At 37.6% G+C, this 22241-nt stretch overlaps 1 long non-coding RNA gene across 1 annotated transcript; it reads right to left on the reverse strand.

The window, feature by feature from the left end:
• Nucleotides 1–420: 420 nt before the first annotated feature.
• On the reverse strand, nucleotides 421–1217 carry LOC125489363. The gene is made up of 2 exons (XR_007266922.1): nucleotides 1122–1217; nucleotides 421–964 (listed from the first exon to the last, which is right to left on the reverse strand). It is a non-coding gene; the product is annotated as an uncharacterized LOC125489363 (long non-coding RNA).
• Between the last annotated feature and the right edge of the window lie 21024 nt (nucleotides 1218–22241).

Here is a 22241-nt window from a genome sequence, read left to right on the forward strand (position 1 = left end):
AGCTACGAAGTGTATAGACACAAGCAGTGAAATTTTGCTTCACTTCAATTTTATAACTATTTAATTAACTAACAATACCGGTTGATATTTTTATGTCACAGCTGGTATACGGGCGTTTGCTTACGCGCAAACTCGTTTGTGCTGTTGTGTGTGTGTGTGTGTGGTTAGTTACTGGTGTGTAAAACCGATTTCTGCGTTTATGCACACATAGACAACGTTAGTGTGCACACATACACTACGTTAGTGTGCCCTGCCAACCATTTGACGTTGCCGTGTGTACGTAAGTACTGCACTATGTCACATGCATTCCAGCATACTAAAGACCATGCAATGATGCAACTGTATTAAGATAATATAATGGACAAACCACTGTACGTTAGTCTCTACCATGCCACACGTATGAATATTAAAAACACTATATATATTTCAACGTTTTATTATTTTCAGACAACATGCTAATTTCGTCAACAAAATATTAGGTAACTCGCGGCGCTTCAACCATGCTAGGCCCTGGATCATTCCCTCCCAGGGCTACCACAATATCGTAAACAAACACAAATAGGTTGCTCAGAAAGAAAATACTATTGACAACCCTGAGCCTAGGCCGTTGTGGTGATAGGGCCTGGGGGTCAGACAGTACGAAGACGTGACCAATCAGGACGACGCCGCTGGGCAGGGGTGGTCGGAAGGTGTTCAGGTGTTCCAGAAGGTACCCCGCTCCCATCATCGCGTGGCCCACGTACGGCAGGTAATCTCTGATTGGGTGATTCATAGCCACATGCTAAATAGGTACATTAGGAAATGTATATAACACATACATATGCCTTGATTGTATCCGTAAAGTTAGTTAATTGTAATAGATACATAATTATGTCTCGTTCATGGATTTAAATTTGAAATTGATGCATGGTAAGAAGGTGCGTTTCTTTCTTCAAATAGTTTCACTGCATTATTCATATATTGACTGGACAAGTCAATATTTAGTAAGCATAATACTTTATCAGGTCGAACAGGTAGGCAGCGAGATGCTATCAGTAAAAGTCAAGCGGACAATGGTTTCCTTGGTATATTTGATTTCATGTTGATGATGTTATCACATTTTGATTGGATACGATACGTACTCGACAATATTTGGTTACATTGTTCCGTGATTCGATTCCAGTGTTAGTTTGTGTTATGGTAATTTTAGGTTATTTCAAAATCAGCGCTGCCGTGGCGTTGACATGATGCTTGATATTGTAAAATCATGGTTATAATTATTTGTAGTCTGTATCACTGTAACTACTGTGAAATAACTCGTCGAAGTCATTATTCAGAGATCACAGATCTATATCAATAGATTCACACTCCTCCACCTGATACGCAAATTAGGGGATGTCCGGAAATGCGAACAAATTGAATTAACTCTGCGCACCATGGCGATGCGAAAACCAAATTGTTATAATTAGATTAGGGAATATGATTTCTATGATTAGATTTTTTATATGATACTTATAATATGTATGAAGTATTATGATACTATAAACCGATTTGAGAGGAAGCTCAAATATTCACGAAGCTCCTCAGTTAAGATTTTAAGATTTGTGCTGGCTGGTATGTTCACAATCAGTCGTACTTTGTATGCTATTACAATTTTAGCTACGGCGTATCTGCGTACTAACTATAGAAAATTTTAATGATTTCTGATAGATAAACGTTGCGTGGTAGAGAATACTGTGTGCAAAAGCATTAAACCCACACTGCTTTTTGCACTGATAATTTTCCGTTGAAAAATTTTTAATTGTTCAGCTAAAAAATACTGTTTTTGTATTGTAAATTCAATATGTGCAGTGCAAAATATAAAGATTGTTTCTTTCATCACGGCACCCAATGCCTCAAAAAACGTATTGTATGACTTAATAAATAATCAATATTCCCAAGCTCCCTTAATAAGAACACATTCTACGTTAACTGAAGCTTATACGTCTATGTGCAAGCGGCAAAATCTGCGTAAATACATATATATTTGTCGACATGGAGTATAATTCCCTGGTGCTGGGCCCCCGGCTATCCTTTGTGCCGCGAGTCGGGCCTCGAGGGGCCACATTTGCATGGCTGTGTCCCGAGTATTATTGATAAAAAATCATCTCGGCTTCTTCTGCTATACGTGTAATTTATTCCAGTCCGAATTGCATTATAAGAGTTAAACATACTCTTATACTCCGTTTACTTAATCGCGCTTTTAAAATATACTTTTCCGCTCGAACTTCAATTTGCATTTACAGGTTCTGCGTTTCATAAGTTCAACGATAGCTGTAGTATATGATAGATAGATAAGTTATTTATTTACTTAACACAACACATACACAGGTAACACAGCAAGATTACTAACATTAAGGGCCGATTTTTCAATGCTCAGATAGACAACCAGATAGCGTTTATTCGACAGATAGCGAAATATTGAATTTTTCAACCGTCAGATAGAGCTTATTCGTCCAATAACTCAGTTAACTGGAGAATAAATCTATCTGCTGCTTGAGCCGCCAGATAGTGCTTATTCGATTGATAATTTGACATTTGAGGTTATTAAGTAAGTTCTTTTTTGTGTTTATACCAATTCTAAACTATACAAGCGCAGAGAATAATCGTCTTTTCAATGGATATTTTCGATGATATTGATGATTTGGCGATCGAAAAAGAGGCAGTAGGTAATGAACGAATGTATTAATCCTGTTGAAAGGAAAGTCAGAGTCGTCAAAACGAGGCCTGATCATTACAGCATGTGGGATGCAAAAGAATTTCATCGCCGAAAGGCGCCAGACTACAAACATTATGTTGATTTATTTTCAAGCATTAATTAAAAAAAAACAGGAATGTAGTAGCACTTCCTTCATAATAAAATATTAAGGTACATTATAGTTTTTCATTTTATGATAAGTAGGTAACCTATGCTACATATACCTAAGTATCTAAGACATCCCTCCTGCTTGGCGGGATGATCTTCTATGTCCAGTAGTGGACGGCTATAAGCTGAGGAGAAAAGAGAGAAACCATCCAGTACTTGATAATAAAACATAGGTGTTATTTCTTTCAGTTTTTATTCATTAAATTTAAATTAAGGATACGTTGAATGCTAATGTTGGAGCAAATGCCTAACACCTTTTCTTCTACATCGTTAAATGAAGGAGCATTTGAGGGCCCAGCTCCAGTTTTGTACATCTCCTGCCTTTGCAGGGAAGACTTCTTCTTACGACTTCTTCTTCATTGTTTTTTTGATGCCCTCGTACTTAAATTAAAGGATTTTCAATGAGCGGACTGGTTATACCACTGGAGTTAAAAGAAACTCAATTTTCTTCCATGCAGTCTCCTTATCTTTATTTGTTGCTGCATCGGTCTTTTTATTTTCTATGACATGTTTTAATAAAATTTATCTACCACTCACTAACACAGTAACTTCATTAATATTAAAATTCGCCGAACGCTCTCTTTTTTGTGATTACATTGCGATCCAAAAATAACAAATATACCTAAACACCAAAATTGAAACAACCCAATAAACAACCAAACCAAACAGTCAGTGAGGCTTGTGTTGTGTGACAGTGACAGTTGACTCTGACAATCAAAATAGTAGTCTGTCCTGCTTTAGCACTAGGTGTCTACATATACTTGTTTCACCTTTCCAGAGTTCAAGTAGAAAAATCGGTAAGAAGTTACCTATGGAATAAATCACAATGAGCCGTTTTCCTTGACAGCTGTCAGTTGAGCTTTTGGGTAAGCCGATAGATGGCGTGAAAACGCAGTGTACCAACTGTCAAAAATTACATAGAGAGCAAAGAGTACTAAACTCAGAATAAGAACTCTCGCGCTACCACCCGACATTTAATCACAACTAGTGTGATTAAATGTCGGGTGGTAGCGCGAGCCATCCTTCCGAGGCTCAGACTGCATGTGGCTTGGGATAGTGCTAAGTATTCTGTGAATAGTTCTACCCGCGCCGTCACGTAGTGTTCTTTTCTCTATGCGCGCCGTTTGAACGGGTGCTGCGTGCGAGAACTGATTTTCTATTTTTATTTATTGTATGATCCTAAATAAGATCCCAAAGAAATACTTACAAGACAAGATGAGAATGTGTGCCGTCGCAACTTGTAAAAATAAAGGACATCATAAATTTCCAAATGATGAAAGCCAGGCGCAACAATGGATTAAGGCGACTCGGATAAATGTGCGAAAAATTGATTGGAAACTGCGAAAACATTCATGGTTGTGTTCGGATCATTTCATATCAAGTGATTTTCATTCACGTAAGCGAACGCTGAAGCAACAGTGACATCGACATCATAGAGAAAATAATACTACAATTCTACCTACCTACGTCACTTTCACATTTCGTTAGCCTCACAGAATAACATATTGTGATCTGAGTGTGTTCTGAGGGTTTGAAAGTTGGTACAACCCCAGACAACGCCATCTATTTCTCCAAAAAGGAACTTTTTTTTTTTTTAACAAACGCCTCATTGAAAAATGGTTTAGCAACTACCAAGCCGATAAACAGCCAAATAAATTTATTCGTTTGATAGTTATTTGACCTATTATCCTGGCATTGAAAAACCGGCCCTAAGTTTAATATTACATAAACAAACAACAATAATATGAGAGAGATAGATAGATAAGCAACATGTGTATTTATCATGTTAGCAAAAGGGTTCTGACTCAGCATAATACTATGAATATGATGTGATTCTTCTGAAAAAAAACATAAGTAGGTCTTTATTAGGTCAGTGTGCAAAGGTTAAAAATCTTAATGAATTTCATAGCAAAATATTGATGACCCCCTGGTTTTAATATCCGCTCAGCAGTTCCTAAGTGGTTGTTGACATTGACGTTTGTCGGGCATCTTGGCACGCGCTCAACGCCGTACCCTTGATGATTCACTGCTTCCCGACGTTTATTAATACATTCTACATCACCCTGTATATAGAGGTCAAACAAACTAGATGATAACAATGGCTTTATTCAATGCCCTTCTTGCCTTTTTGATATGGTCGTTAAGCTGAGGATATTCTCTGGGCACATTATCCCATATCCTGTGATTAAACTTGCTCCATCAGAAATTGAATCCACGGGAAAAAAATCAACGTAAGTATAAATAAAACATCTTAAACGTAAAACATCGCAACTCAAATTGACCTACTGAATGCTAAGCTACACTTCATCCGGTGCTACATCGATACGTAACAACATCGTTTCGAGTCAGAATCCTCACTTATCAGTCATCAAGCACACTCGACGGCCTCCCCGAGTGTGCCCTTAAAATAATTATGTGAAGGTTTGAAAGGTATGATAAGCTTGAGGGATATGGTATTTCTAGTTTACATCGCATTTACGAACGAGATAGAGCGTTATTGAATGGATGCAGCGCTAAAGCGTAAACGGCATGTGTGATAGTTTTCCACAAGGAGCAAGTGAAAAGTAAAGTTTGAGTTGGTTTATAAGTTAGTAAACAGTGAGAAGGTGATACGAGAAGGACGAAATTGCAAGTGAAATTAACGGTTTTGGAAGTTGATACAAAGTTAAAGAAGTTGTTCAGATTTAACTTTTCTTAACTTACAAAAATCGTAGCTTTACAGCGATTTGCTACGCCGTAGCTGCGTAGTACATTGTTTTTCAGAATGGGAAGATATATTTCCCATTACATTTACTTTCCATTGGTCTCTAAACTGAGTTTAAAGACATGTTATAGTACTGCATCAGTAAGCGGTTGTGCTGTTGGGGCTCGATCACAGATTGTGTATAAATTGAGTTAGCATGTGTTCAGCGCCGCATCTCCCCGCATGGGAGATTGCCATACGAGTGTTGGTGAGCATACTAATAATAATAATAATGTATGGGTTACTCAAAGGATATTTGGGTGGTTTTATTATTATTGTACAAATAATATGTAGGCGGGATCTACATTTTAGAATTCTTATAAATATAGCTTCATAAATAGACCGAGTACCATTGAAAATGCGGCAAATAATCTTACAAAGGCAACAAAATATCACCCTATTTTTTCTATATTCGGTAGGTAACTATAAGTGAAATCCTAGTACACACACGTGAGGCCTAATATTTGTGTCGCGCGCTATTTCCTGTCGTGTCACGTCTCGTCTCCTCGACAAGTCGGCAGATAGCTGATGGATGGCAGTTCCTACTGCGAGCTGAGTTTTGGCGCCAACCAAATGTGAACGATAGACGAAAACTGAGACTAACAATGTTTACCGTGATGATACATCATAGTCTAGCTTGTCAACCGCCCGCCACCATATTGTGCCGGAATAATAAGTTTGGTTTAGTGCAGCCAACAGCTTTTTACATAATTGATTACAAGGATAGCGAGCTTTTTAAACGACCACTAGATGGCGAGTTTTAGAGCTAAAATATGTGCGTTATAAAAATATAACACCCAAACCAAGTGTTGTGTAGTTTCTTGAGATAGGCAAATTTCCAATTCGCCCAGTATGTTGACTGACAATATCTCTTACTGCACTAAAAATAGGCCACACATACACTTTCTTATAAATACAATGTACAAAGAAGTTTCAAACGCAGTGGTTCCTTGGACACTCGAGTGTCCGGACCCGGACCTAATAGCAGGAAACAAGGAGAGGAGGTGAAATACGCATCGGTTAGGGCCAGAGTCGGTAAATAACATTAGCAACTTTTCCTCTACCTCGAAAAGCCGGTCGTTTGAACTTCGCCATCTGATTTTGTTTACGATTTCAGACAGACTTTTTAAATTAGATTTGTACTCGAATCAAATTTTGTTGCCTCAACTCGACGTCAAACGGTAAATCGTCAAGTGCCGTAAAATAACTAAGCAGCAAACATTAATCTGCTCTCCCTGGGGTTTGGTTGGGAGGCTGGCGGTGCGATTTAACTGTCTAAATTTTTTCATACAGACTTTGTAAAAGAGTAAGCTAAGTAAAATAATTTACCATTTAAAAATGGTTAAGCTTTTTTTTATACAGAGAGTAGACCCCCCATGTAATTTTTTGGTTCAGTGTTCTTAAATATCAGCAGCGGCCGGCGCGGCGGTTTGATTAACATGATGCGCGTATGTTTATTCAAAAATGGAATGTGAATATTCAAAATAAAAACGGTTTATTTTTGAAACTTGATGAGTAAAATGTGACATGATTATAACGGAACGATCACGTTTACATTACTTTAAGAGCGGTTACACTCTAGCGTATTTTAGCGTGTATAAGCTCGTTTTTTGAGGTGCATGTGCCTACATGAACTATATTGTATACTTCTTGGTATTCATTATAATATTATTGCAAACAAGTAAAAAAAGGTAAAGAAAAGAAAAGCCTAATACACCGTAAAGAAACCAGTGTGAATAAAGTTTACATAAAGAAAGAGAGACCAAGTTTGATTTAACATGAATTATTTATCTTTGTCTAATAAAAGTATGCTAAAACTTATTTTTCAAGTTTTTTTCTCCCAGAGATAAAATAAAAACTGAAAAGTAGAAGACTTTTTGTAGCAATAATCCTGTCTTCTGCATATTTACGCAGCATATCATAAAACTAGATTTTTTTGTAACCGATTGTTGACAACCGATTAAAATAATTTCCATAATTTTAATTTAATTTTCTTTATTTGGAAACAAACAGCTTTATAATATTTCACTTATAAACTAACATTAAGTTTATACACAAGCCAATAAAGTTTCACAAAGAATTTAAACATTAAAACAAAACATCACTAACTTATAGTAGGTACATATAACAACATGATTTTACTTATAATCTAAAATTACATTAGTAAGTTCACCTTTGCAAATTTTATACGTAATCAGTTTTTAAGGTAGGTACTCATTATTTTTTTCTTATAACACAATGGTTTTTCATGAAATAGATCAGCTTGCTTATGCAACTTATTATAATTCTCGCAAGCTCGTATAACAAAGCGATTCTTTGTATAATTTCTACTACAGTTCTGTATCACAAAAGCCTTATAATTATTGAATCTACAAGTAAGTAGGACCAAAATCTTCTTACTGCTTAGATATCAAAAGCATGCCAAAGAATGTTTGATCGTGATATCATAAAACCTTACACGGACTTTTGATACTGAAATTGCAGTAGTACCAACTTGGCAGTTCCTCAACAAAACACAGTGGAGACTGGAGCTGCGGTGGCAGAAATAACCAGACCAATATTAACACAAGAAGTTTGTTCTTCTGATAACTAGAAGCAACCACTCTTTTAGTTTACACACCTTATAGAATTCTGTCGCAAGAAATTCATAGAAGCTCTTGTAAAATTTATATTTCATAACATTATTTTGCAGGTACCTTTTAACGCTACAACACGGCGCAAAAAAATATATAATGGATTCCTTCCTAGGTAACTATTATTATCTTAATTATCATGATCTAAGATCTTCCTCAACAAGACTTCAAGTCGCTCTTATCTGAAAAAACCCGAGATTCTGTAAACGTAAACAATAGTAGAGCGACAAAGGAGCTTTACTCAAAAATTAAATTACATAAAAATATTTCTTGTTATCTATTAATAATGATGAACGAAACGAGACTTTCCATTGATACTCAATAATTATCAGTTAGTCATTTTGATTACTCAATAATTATGCCTACCTAGAAGTAATATCACAAAATAACTACGCACACTACAGACCTATTTATACTGAGGTTCTACAATCCTCCACTGGGCACGAGCAGGTACATGGGTACATAATCTAACCTAAGTCAGGATTTCGTCAGCCGAGCGACGCCTGTCCCCACTTTAGAAAGGGTATCACTTCGGTGCCATTCTCCGCATTTACATACCTTTAAAGTATCGTTTTGATCGTCTTTATGTGGGACAAATTGACGCAGAGTGCCGACGGAATGGAAATGCATTTGGGATACATAGTGGGAGGTTTGTATTGTGGCGACAATCTATCTATCTTGGGTTTAGATATTTGTTTACAAGGATATAAGGTTGAAAGACATATTCCGTGGGACACCTTCAAGCTCACCGCATATAGTGTGGGGTAGGCCTAGAAGATGATGACTGGAAGAAATCGCGTTTAGACGATAAGTCCGCCTTTGTATACGAGTATATATACTTGTATTGTTCTTTCTTGTACTTGTTAACTTTTACTTTAAACTGTGTAATTTGTGTATACATACAATAAAGTGTTTAAATAAAATAAATAAATGATGATTTTATTGCCCGTGAGCGTTTTGGGATTAAAACATATCTGACTATCATCCCAACGGCCAAAGACACAGGTGATGTGATGATGTCCTCCGGCCGATACGGCTACGTCGACTGTTGCTGGTCAGGGTTAGGGGTAGGTTAGGGTACTCAGCATGCATGTTGTCATTTGAATAAGTAACTATTTATCACAAAACTTGTTGGAATACACAATCTTTACGTAATAAAAAGTTTTCCTATGCATTAAAGTTTTAGAAAAATAGGTATCTATTACATCAATTTGCCTCTAAGCGTTTTCAATCTTAATAACTTTCAATAAAAGTAATACTTTACATACTTTATAGGGGTTGCGGGTGACGCGACGAGTAAGCCGAAAAGTATGTAAATGCTAAGCATAATGTAGATATTTTAGAAGGCCGAGGTCTCAGTATGATTGATAAGGAGTTTATTACCTGTCTCATAAATATCCGTGTCGTAAATTTTGTCTCAAGAATGTGTGCGGTATTATTGAGTCGGCTTAGCGTTGGCTTTATTGATTGATCGAGTTTATTACACATTTAAACAGAGCTTTTACTTGTTTTATCAATTGAATCAAAGTAAGATTTTAACTTCCGTACTTACAGTATTTTTAGTCTAGCAAAGTAAAAAATAATCGCGCGTATTCAAAATAGGAACTTTATACACAGTTTAAGAAATCCAAAGGTACTTAAGTACTCACGTGCAGTATAAATTATCTTAGTATTATTTACATTTGACTATACTAGTCACCACTTGATCGGGAGTATCTTGAATATTGTTTTTTATATACTTAATAAAAAGTTGAAGAGAATTTAATTCAAAACAAGCAAAAAAATCTAACCTCCCACTGTAATCCGCCAAAGTAAGTCGGAAAAACTTTCACAAACTTTTAAAAACAGAACAACTCACCCGCCAATAACCGCCAACAGCAGCGCCGCCATGTTGCAACAGTTTTCGAAATTGGAACCGCGCGGGTGCGTTCAGAAGTTCGACCGCTGTTGGTGCGGAGATGCCGCGGCGGTGGTAGCCGATGTTTGTGCACGCCCGGCGCCGCGGCCGGAGTCCTCCGAGTGCGCTCTGCGCATGCGCCAACATCGAGGACCACGGACTGCTTGGAAAGACGAGAGAGTCTGTAATGTAGGTATGATAAGGTTTTTTTTAAAAAGCTGTGCGGCCAAGGCAACTTTGGATCCGTATCAGTTTAATCAAATTCCATTTCTATGATGTTAACAGTTGACACGTAGAGGAAAAGTTTGCGTTAGGAAAGTTTCCACTTTCGAAAACGCAATACTTAAATACTTAGTAACCGAGAACCGGCATACATTTATAGTTAAATATGCAAAAAGCGTACAATAATAAACGAAATCATCATCATCACCAGCCAACAGTCATCTGCCTGGACTGGCGTCTCGCTAGAAGCGTCACAGACTTCTGTCCTCGGCCTTCCTCATTCGAACCCATCCAAATCGAAAACAAGCCTACATTAGACAGACATACGTAGGTACACATGTACAGATGGAGACCTAGAAATGCAGCGAAGGTGTTGGCGGAAGTTATTTGCCGGCGCGCCGCTTCCGCCGCCAGATAACCCGCGCCGCAACGTGGGGCCGACTGTACCCGGATTATCATCACATACACTGAAATTGTGCTATTTACTGCACACGCTTGGCGTATGCAGAAATAGTTATGTGATTGGAGCATTGTCTGGGTACCAAACTGTGTGTGTAATCCTTGCTTAGATGTTTGATAAGAAAAGAGTATCACATTTACAATACAATGTATAATTTATTCATAAATCATAATTCAAGGCAGAAAAATATAAAATAAATACCTAATGAGCAGTTTAATATGTGTCATGAAATTGCATGAATTTAATGGAATAACAGAAGAAAGTGGTTCTCTTAAAATATTAAATAGTAACGTTTAATTAATTGAATACCTATCGTTCTCAAAGTGACACCTAATCTGACTCGTAATGCCGAGTGCTCGGATAATTAACTTCATGTTTAGTGTAATGCGATCCATCTTGTTTACAATTAATTATAATAAAAGCTGCAACACTCTTGATTTTGTAACTTACTCGTATGTTACTTGTTTAATATTTATTTCTTTATCTCTGGTTCTATATATCCACATACATAAACGAGGACAGTCATAGTTTTTTGTCGTTATAACTTTACTAATATCAAAACCAAATTGATATGACAAATAAACGACAAAGTTAAATTATAAAAGTTATTTAAAGGTGTGAAGAAGTCTGTCCATTTCTATTTCAGTATTATCGAGAATGTCTCGTCCCTATCGTAATGCGTAGTGTCGTAGTCTGAATAATGAGAGTAGGTAAAAGGGTAAAGCCGGGAAGTCACTTTCTCTGTGTCGCCAGTAACCCATATTCGAGTGACAATAATGTTGAGTGTTTCTCACTTGCTATTAACAAAAGTGCCAGAATTTAAGATCTTTCTCTCTAAAATTGCACTTGGCCTTCATTTTCAGAGAGAGCTATTGAGCTCTGTATCCCGAAAATTTTGCAGTAAAACTTTTTTGACATTATTTTATGTTTCAGTTTTGAGTATTGTAAGTAAGTGGATAATATTAGTGAAACTGAAACTTTTACAAACCGTTTCAGCATAGAATTTTACATCAGCAGCAATAGACCATCGCAGACTCGTCCATGTCGTCCTCAAAAGCCTACACCTATCCAACCACCCTCAAATGCCTTTAGCAAGCAACATCCTTACCAACTCCAACATGGGGAAGGCCGTGGCTCGCGCCAGCACGAGTTGTCTCTCGCTGCGTGGCGCTGGGTCGCGCACGCGCGGCGCCACTCCGCCCCGCGTCGCCGCCGCGGCCGCACCGCTGTTACCTACCGACTGGAGAGTGAAACCATGCGTGAGCGTGAGCACCGCTCGTGAGCGATGAGCGTGCCGAGCGATGAGCGCGCTCGCCCCGCCCCGCGCGCCCGCCCGCCCCGCCCGCGCCCGCGCGCCCAGCGCTGCGTTGCTGCTGCTCCTCATCACGCTTGGTCTTGCACAGTAAGTTTTAAACTTTTAACCAATAGGTTTACATTAAATTGTTAAGGAGTTCAGCTAGTGAGATTAACAAGCAGCGGAACACATCGCAAAGTTGAGAGAAACTGTCGGAAAAGTTTCGCGTAGGCCCGCGATCGCGCCACAAACAATTTCCGCTTGTTGTTTAAAAGTTGAATGTTATAACTGCGGGTGTAGCTGGCAAGCTTGTGGTGTAAGACGAGGTGGAATAGTTGTGAAGTGTGTAATCTACACTTGTGCCGAGGCGCATAGTTGTGCGGCAGCCGACGGCTCCTGAAACTCCTGAAACTTTTGCTCGTGAAGCTTGTTACACGGTGAATTGCTTCAGGCATACGTGTAACAATTTAGAGAAAATGCACCTGAAAATTAGCTCTCTAATTTTTTCTACTTCCCAAATAAATAAATGTAGTTAAATTCTCAAAAAAGTAATCTAAAATATTCAGTGGATTAAGGAAAAATTTTGTATTTTCAGTAAACTGATATTTTTTTTTACGGAAGAGTGTGTTACTCGTGTATCGATGTTAAATGACAGATTATCAGTGGTTATATCACATTATTAGTATTTAAACTAGATAAAACCATAAACTAAAGTTGGGTAAACCGAATTAAACATTTCATTTTTGGAATAGTCATGTGAGAATAATTATAATTTAGGAATAGAAAACTTTCATTTTATTTCGATATAGAACCCGCAACATTACCAAAAGATACATACCAATATAACAAGTGTGTGTTTTGTCATAAACGTTTTATCCCAGTCTGCAAAAAAGTACCTATGTGGAGCAGTCCATTTGCCTCACTAAAAATCTCTCACACATATAGATAGTTGTAATTAAAAAGAAAACAGTACGAGAAATGATTTAAAACAAATGCATAAACAAACGGCTGTTAAAAGCTCTATCGTTAGTAAATCAGATAATGAAGCAATTCGTATTAAATCCAGACACATGGTTATTCGAATGTTCGCTAAATGGTGAATCTGAATCTCCGGGAGTCAATTTAATATCGGCTTTAGGGATCTGCCCGTCAAATGTGGATCTGCCTTAAACCTCTCTTAGGAAACTAATTTAGATGGATATCCTGCGACTACGGACAATTTTGAATGCAGAATAAGGCACTTATTTTTAAATTAAAAAGCATTACTTTTGCGTGTACTTGAGTTATGGGGCGGTAAACGGGACATTAAGATAATTTTGTAGTGATCTGGAGTTTATTAGGATAGCGGTCATTAGGCCTATGTCACAGTTTATTTGTGTAGGCTCTGCAATATCGTGTTTATTTTTCTTGTGTTTTTGACACTATCTGCAATCATGAAGAAAGCTAATTACAAGAAGATTCGTATCTTGTTGTTTTATAATTTGTACTCAAGCTGAGATATTTTTTGGCTAGTTAATTATAATGAATTAACAGGGGCACTTCAAAACTACCCTAGATACAGCAATAGAAAAAAGTGCGCAAAAAACAAGACGTAAACTCTCAAGTAGGGCGGTTTTCAATTTGCCCTCGTATCTCCATTTGTTTAGAAAACACGCACAGTCCAACACAGAAAACGCATCTACATGCTTTACCTATGTGTTCACACATATATGTGTGATGCGGTCTAGTGTGAGCTCCGCCGAAAATGGCCTACCCAAGTTTTTTTTTTCCCCTACTTACAGTCCATCTAGATAATAAAGTTCTGATAACGGAAATGGATCTCAAATCCATCATCAATCTGAATTTTACTGACAAAGATAAAAAGTCTTTTGCAAATTCGCAATCTTTATTTTACTTTATAGTTGGACTGTAAAGGTGGATACTGACCAATGTTACGAGGTTTAATGTACCATGTGTTAGGTTCATTAACATTGTTGGAATAAGAATTGAATTTTAACTACAAAATGTAACGGAGGTTTTAAAAAAAAAACAAGTGACGTTTGGGGAATTTGGTCTATGGACTGGAGATGGATTGATTCTTGGATTTTGCGATTGATGTTAAAAATTGTAAAAGTGCGAAAAGTACGAATATAAGCGAATGGTCGAAAGTTATACGGTGTCTCATTTCACTCAAGGATACAATACAAGCACACATAAGAAGGATTAGCGACTGTATGCAACATTTCAGGAGTGGTAAGTTTCCGCGTGCATTTTTGTTGTAAGAATCTTAATAATGACTTTATTAATCTTGTGAATACTACGATTTTATGTGGAATACAATAGTATACTTAATAGCTTCAATTAACAATGGATATTTTACCCACGAGTGAAGTTAAACTTAAATGCCAAAAGTTTTCATAACCTCAAATAGTTAGAAAATGAGGAAAAATTGTGTTTAATTATGAATACAAGTACAATCAGTTTTCTAGACATGACTGTTAGTCTATATCAATATAGTTAGTTACGCGACCCATAAAGCATCCCTTTGGAAACAAGTGACATATTGATATTTGGTCCCAAAACTTATACACAGAGTAGTTAATGCTGCCTAAGAGGTGGTACATGTCTGGTGCCGATTCAAACCATGTTTTTTTTGTGTGCGAGTTTCAGAGACACCACATTGGGGACCAAGATGGTCCCAGGACCATGGTTTGAAAAGAAGAAGAAGGGCCCAAGGTGCCCAAGGCTGAGATCACCGAGTCCAGGGTGCCATGGAGGATGAGGCCCGGGCCAGGGTCTGTGCTTGAACAGAAGGCAGCCGGAGCGGAGCAGACGGAGGCTGCAGAGGAGCAGAAGGCAGCTGGAGGCTGGAGCGGAGCAGATGGAGGCTGCAGAGGAGCAGAAGGCAGCTGGAGGCTGGAGCGGAGCAAACGGAGGCTGCAGAGGAGCAGAAGGCAGCTGGAGGCTGGAGCAGAGCAGACGGTGGCTGCTGCGGAGCAGAAGGCAGCTGGAGGCTGGAGCGGAGCAGACGGTGGCTGCAGAAGGCAGCTGGAGGCTGGAGCGGAGCAGACGGAGGCTGCAGAGGAGCAGAAGGCAGCAGGAGGCTGGAGCGGAGCAGACGGAGGCTGCAGAGGAGCAGAAGGCAGCAGGAGGCTGGAGCGGAGCAGACGGAGGCTGCAGAGGAGCAGAAGGCAGCTGGAGGCTGGAGCAGAGCAGACGGTGGCTGCAGAAGGCAGCTGGAGGCTGGAGCGGAGCAGACGGAGGCTGCAGAGGAGCAGAAGGCAGCTGGAGGCTGGAGCGGAGAGGACAGCCGGAGCGGAGAGAGGACAGCCGGAGCGGACAGAGGACAGCCGGAGCGGAGAGAGGACAGCCGGAGCGGAGAGAGGACAGCCGGAGCGGAGAGAGGACAGCCAGAGCGGAGAGAGGACAGCCAGAGCGGAGAGAGGACAGCCGGAGCGGAGAGAGGACCGCCGGAGCGGAGAGAGGACAGCCGGAGCGGAGAGAGGACAGCCGGAGCGGAGAGAGGACAGCCAGAGCGGAGAGAGGACAGCCGGAGCAGAGAGAGGACAGCCAGAGCGGAGAGAGGAAAGCCGGAGCGGAGAGAGGACAGCCGGAGCGGAGAGAGGACAGCCGGAGCGGAGGACAGCCGGAGCAGAGGAAAGCTGGAGATAGCAAAGGACTGGTTTGAGGTAAAGAGGTTGGTCTTGTCTCGATAAAGAGATATTTTTGAATGTTTAAGGGATAGCTTTACAACACTACCATTCACTTTGCACTGCAAAAGCTTCAAGGTCTGGCTAAGATTTGGTATGAAGGTCTTAACTCTATTCTCTTGACTAGACCAGAGTGGCAAGGAAAACTTTTAAGTGTGTTCCGTATGAACAAATTATGGCCAGATCTTGGAAGAGGTGCTTGGCAGAAAAGAAGACTTGATTGGTCAATTGAGGTTTGTTTTTGTGAGAGGTTGTCTCTCCTCAATCAATGTGGTGTTCAGAGAGAGAGAGTGCTGCTAACTGTATCATACACTGACTTGGTAAACAGGCACTTAGATTGGATGATTTGGTTTTTCGCTGTTTTCATCTAGACCTGTTGTTGCAATTCTTGATGAGCAGTGGGGATTCCAGCCCTACAGGACAGGCGGCCCTGCTCTTTTATAATTATGACATACTTTATATTTTTATATGTTACAAGATGGACATGTTAACAACAATCAAAACTATTGTGATGTTATTCAAAGCTCAACTTTGGATCTGTTTTAACTTATCTTTTAGAGACTTGTTATGACTGTAAAGTAAGGGGGCACCGTTTTTTTCCACCGTATCCTAAGCCAGTTATGAGTGCACTTAATGCAACAGGGTTGGGTTCACAACTGATGATTGACTTAGTAAAGCCAATAATAGTAAAACTACAGTTACAGATGAAATTAAAAATTAAAGGGTAATTGGGTAAATGTAAACTACTAGATAGGTCAAATTGTGAATGAAGTTACAATTAATTAGATGTTTAGTATTCCCTTATCCTACCTCTATTATTAGATATTGATGAAACTCAAATGCTTACAAAATACTAATGTTGAATCTCATCATCAGCATAGCTCTTTACTGCTGGACGTAGGCTTTTCTCCCAAAGCATAACACTGGATGCGATCTATAGTTTTCCCTTTGACCTTAACTAATCACATTTCAAACACAACATAAAAAAACTATTCAAAGTTTGTTACATTCAGTAGGGAAAATATTGTGATGCAAATAGATACCTTACAGTTGCTTTGGTGAACAATTTAACTTAAATCAGTATATTTTTTCAACTAGTTTTATTATCTGATTGAATTTATTAAAGTACAGCTAATAGTGTATAGTGTTAGTGTGTGTCACATCTGGGGTCATGAAACGCTTATGAATAATAACTAAGAATCGAATTCTAGAACCAGTCTCAGCACTAGCGAATTTCTGATGCTACATTTACCCTTGAGAGTCTACAGATCTTTTATATGGGTTCTAGAATGCGACCCTTACACTTACAACCACATGTGGAAAAGTGTAATTAGCTAGCTAGTAGCTATTTACCTAAGATATTCATATTGTGCTATAATATACATAGCAGTAACTTCTCCAAATATTGTAAAATGGAATGAAATTAGCTAAACTTAAACAGTTAGGTACTCTAGTAACCAAATAAAACATTAAATTAGTTTAAAACAATAAATGTGCAAATTCTTGAAGAAAATAAAAATACAATTGTTTTAAACATATGATAATAGTTACATTATGTATGTAATATTTTTACCATAGGTAGGTAAATGTACATTCTGAAACAATTGCAACTTAACTTATAACTTAATAAATACATGGTGCATAGTTCACTCAAAACCAGTAAATTTAATTAACAAATTCCGAATTAGACTTTTTCATTTTAAGAATTTAATTATAATTATAAACAAATAATAACATAAAAAGTTACATATTTTCTACATTACAGAGTTATATACCAAATCTATATCTAATATTTTATTTTACAATACTGAGAAAACTTAACTAAATTTTAATATAGGTAACGATGCAAAAGTAAATTATGTTACTCAAGTTTCCACTCTACTGTTACTCTAGGTAGACTAGTTAAATGGTACAGGGAGGTTTAACTATACCTATAATAAACTAATTCTAATCGTAAGAGTTATGAACAACCGCTATTTATGAACAATACCTACATACAAAAGGAGAGAACGACATTATAAAATAAAAACTTAAAAAGAAAACGAACTAAAGTAACCAGTTTTATGAGAAGCAAAATGATCACTAATCAGCCTATTGGAAATAAATGATAATCTATAATGTGACGTGCACACTGAGTCTTTACGAAAACTTAGAAGCTACAAGTGCTGGGAGTCTGGTGCTGCATGGGGTCCATTTTGTAACTTAGGTGCTCACTAAGACGGGTTTTTGGGATATTCAACCCCTAAGGGGGAATAGGGGGTGTCAAGGTCAGAGTCAAATGTTTTATTCAATGCATAAATATAAAATTTCCGCGTGACGTGATTTAGAGCAAAGTTATTGATCGGAATTGTACCGGTCATATTATGGGATATCGCATAGCACCGTTTAAGTTAGACGCTTGAAAATTCACATGACAACCTTAGTGAATGCAAAGTTATTTGGTATTGCGTTAGTTGGCTACATGCGAAACACATAGATTATTAATTGAAATGAGTATTTTGCCATTGCCATTTGCCATACAAGTCTTTGCCGTATGAAGTCTGGTAAATCATTTTTAGTGAATTATTTGTCAATTCTCATGTAAGTAGTTTAATACCACCATGGCACGTTGTTGGGTGGGTAGTTCGGGAGTCGTCCACGGGAAAACATTTTAAGGCAACAGCTAGTGCTAGTGATAGGAATGACCATGGCTTTATAGTCAGAGTCACGTAAAATAAGTATTATTAAAAATAAAATAAAAATATGTGTGATCGGAATGACAAAGTTAATTTAAAAAAAGGGGCCACGTAGGGCTGTCTACTAAGCCGTGAATAATAATAATGAAAAATATGATGTCAGCTATTTTACGGTTGGATAATGGAGGAGGTGATGACGCATTCAGCGGTCATCATTAGCTGGGAACATCTATACCGGTCCTGGAGGGCAGGTATTCTAAAAATCTTTTGTATTTTTCAACCCAGTTTATACATTCATGGTACCTAGGATTCCACACTTGTGAGGCGTAGTCGAGTATGCTTCGAACGTATGAGCAGAACTTGTATAAGAAAGTTTTAATTTAAAAAAAAATTAAAAATTGTTTATTTCAAATACTTTTCACTTATAACTAATACAAGGTAAAGACCTCCTATTAAGCATAAAAATACCTGTGCCAGGAGATCTCGCTCTCCATATCAAATTATCATTTAAATTATTCAGTTTCAGAAATAAATGGAGTGTAACAATAATAACCTATGCACAGGACCCTTCTTGGACAAATTTCTCGTAGTACACTCGATTTCGGCATGAGTAATACACAACCTATCCCATCATTCGGTGTGCTGGTGGAAAATGTCTAGTTCTAAACTAAAACTTCATCACATACAAATAAAAAGAAAACCCTAATTAACACAAAACTAATAGGGCGACAAAGGCAGAAAAACAGCAACTTATGCACAAGGACTTGTTCCGACGATGAGGGACAGAACTAGAAGCTCTTATCGCCGTACATAGATCTATTTAGGGTTGCAAGAGTCTTAGGAAGAGAAGTAGCTCCTTTGCCTGGCATTTTCAGCACCCAAAACATTGTAATTTTGTAAAAACAATTTTGGCATTATTATTGAAAGACTGCTTGCTAAAGATTGTATAATATGTTTATGAGTTTGGTTACTGATAAAGTTCAGTACATTGTTTATGATGATAATAATAATAATCCATTTATTTCAGATTGGTTACTGATAAAGTTCAGTACATTGTTTATGATAATAATGATAATAATCCATTTATTTCAGATTATATGTTTGTGAGTTGGGTTACTGATAAAGTTCGGTTCCTATACTCAGTACTGATAAAGTTCGGTACATTAGGGAGATGATTGTGAGTTGGGTTACTGATAAAGTTCGGTTCCTATACTCAGTACTGATAAAGTTCGGTACATTAGGCAGATGATTGTGAGTTGGGTTACTGATAAAGTTCGGTTCCTATACTCAGTACTGATAAAGTTCGGTACATTAGGAAGATGATTGTGAGTTGGGTTACTGATAAAGTTCGGTTCCTATACTCAGTACTGATAAAGTTCGGTACATTAGGCAGATGATTGTGAGTTGGGTTACTGATAAAGTTCGGTTCCTATACTCAGTACTGATAAAGTTCGGTACATTAGGAAGATGATTGTGAGTTGGGTTACTGATAAAGTTCGGTTCCTATGCTCAGTACTGATAAAGTTCGGTACGTTAGGAAGATGATTGTGAGTTGGGTTACTGATAAAGTTCGGTTCCTATACTCAGTACTGATAAAGTTCGGTACATTAGGAAGATGATTGTGAGTTGGGTTACTGATAAAGTTCGGTTCCTATACTTTATAGTACTGATAAAGTTCGATACATAAGGAATATGTTTGTGAGTTAGGCTACTGATAAAGTTCGGTACATTATGTATATGTTTGTTAGTTAGGTTACTGATAAAGTTCGGTTCCTAAAATCTATGTTACTGATTATGTTTGGTACATGATGAATATGTTTATAAGGTTAGATTTACATACTATATATTAGTGATAAAGTTCAATACATTATGAATGTTTGTAAGTAAGGTTACTGATAAAGTTTGGTTCCTATACTTTATATATTACTGATAAAGTTCGGTACATTATGAATATGTTTGTAAGTTAGATTACTGATAAAATTAGATTCATATACTATTTATATTAGTGATAAAGTTTAATACATTATGAAAATGTTTGTAAGATAGGTTACTGATAAAGTTAGATTCCTATACTCTATATTACTGATAAGGTTTCGGTAAATTATGAATATGGTTGTAAGTTAGGTTACTGAGAAAGTTCGTTTCCTATACTCCTTAGTTAATAATAAATGTTGGGTATATATTATTAAGTTGGATTGTTTTGTATAATTTGTGTTAACCAAAGAACATTCCCATTCATTTGTAATTGTTAAATGCATTTATTGTTTCTTCCAAGTTGGGTTACTCTTGAACATTCGGTTTTTATAAACTTTAATTCATTTAATTATTTATGTTTAAATTTACTTTAAAAAAGCATTGTGATTACATTTTGTTTAAATATAATATAAGTAAACTTAGCTATATTATTGTTAAACTTAATGATTATAAAACATATTGTTGATGTTAACTGTTTCTAAATTGTAGTTTATAAAACATAGTTTATTTCTGGTTTGATGATTGTAAGCTCTGTGCCATGGACCAATGTTCCCAGCCGATTGTTAGGTTACGCACCGGCGTCGTGCGCGGGGTCGCACACGTTGTCAGGATGGACGATTGTTAGGTTCATTAACATTGTTGGAATAAGAATTGAATTTTAACTACAAAATGTAACGGAGGTTTTAAAAAAAAAACAAGTGACGTTTGGGGAATTTGGTCTATGGACTGGAGATGGATTGATTCTTGGATTTTGCGATTGATGTTAAAAATTGTAAAAGTGCGAAAAGTACGAATATAAGCGAATGGTCGAAAGTTATACGGTGTCTCATTTCACTCAAGGATACAATACAAGCACACATAAGAAGGATTAGCGACTGTATGCAACACATGTAATGTAACTGTTACACAGCGAGCATTCCTGCAGTCAGTACACTGGATTCTCCGTAAAACTACGTACTGACTGCACGAATGCTCGCTGTGTAACATGTTATATTACACCCCGTAACGTTGGTCAGTACCCACCTTAATAGTGCTAATGTCGTGTGTTGATGATGTACGTGTGTCGCAGGAACGATCGTCTGGAGAACGTGACGCACACCGTGAACCGCATCCTCGACGGCTATGACATCCGCCTGCGCCCCAACTTCGGCGGTCAGTACTAATTGAATAGAATAAAATAGAAGAATAGGTGCTACTTGGTGCTTCTGCACGACTTGTACTGTATGACATTCATTGACAAACTACACACGAGAGAGCAATGAAAAAGTTCCAGTGACATTAGCACAAATTACTCCTAAACGGAAAAGGCTAGCACAAGTTTAAAATCTGAAAAATTTCTTAATACTAAGTAGGTACATGTGTGTATTTAACTCTTTACAATACGGCGATCATACCAGAGAAGTCCAGAAATATTTATTTTTCCTCATGTGATTCGAAACTTACCTAAATTCATTCACAGGTTCAGTACATCGTTTGTACATCGAAAAAGATGTACAAAGTACATGTTGCTACATAATATATAATGTAAAGAGGAAATAAATGTACCCACATTTTATAATAATGTCTATGTAATAAGTTTGTGCCTACATATATTATGAAAATCCTTCTCAAAGCTATTTGAATCATGAATTCGTAAGATTGGAATAGGCTGGCTACGTTGCAACTTACAAGGCAAGCAGTATGTACGAAATGCCACGACTCTCGGGAATATGTTATTGCAAGCTCCCGACCATAAAGATCCGATATTAAATTTAGTTTCAGTAAACACGG

Source organism: Plutella xylostella, chromosome 13 (genome assembly GCF_932276165.1).
Source record: "Plutella xylostella chromosome 13, ilPluXylo3.1, whole genome shotgun sequence".
NCBI classification, from domain to species: domain Eukaryota; kingdom Metazoa; phylum Arthropoda; class Insecta; order Lepidoptera; family Plutellidae; genus Plutella; species Plutella xylostella.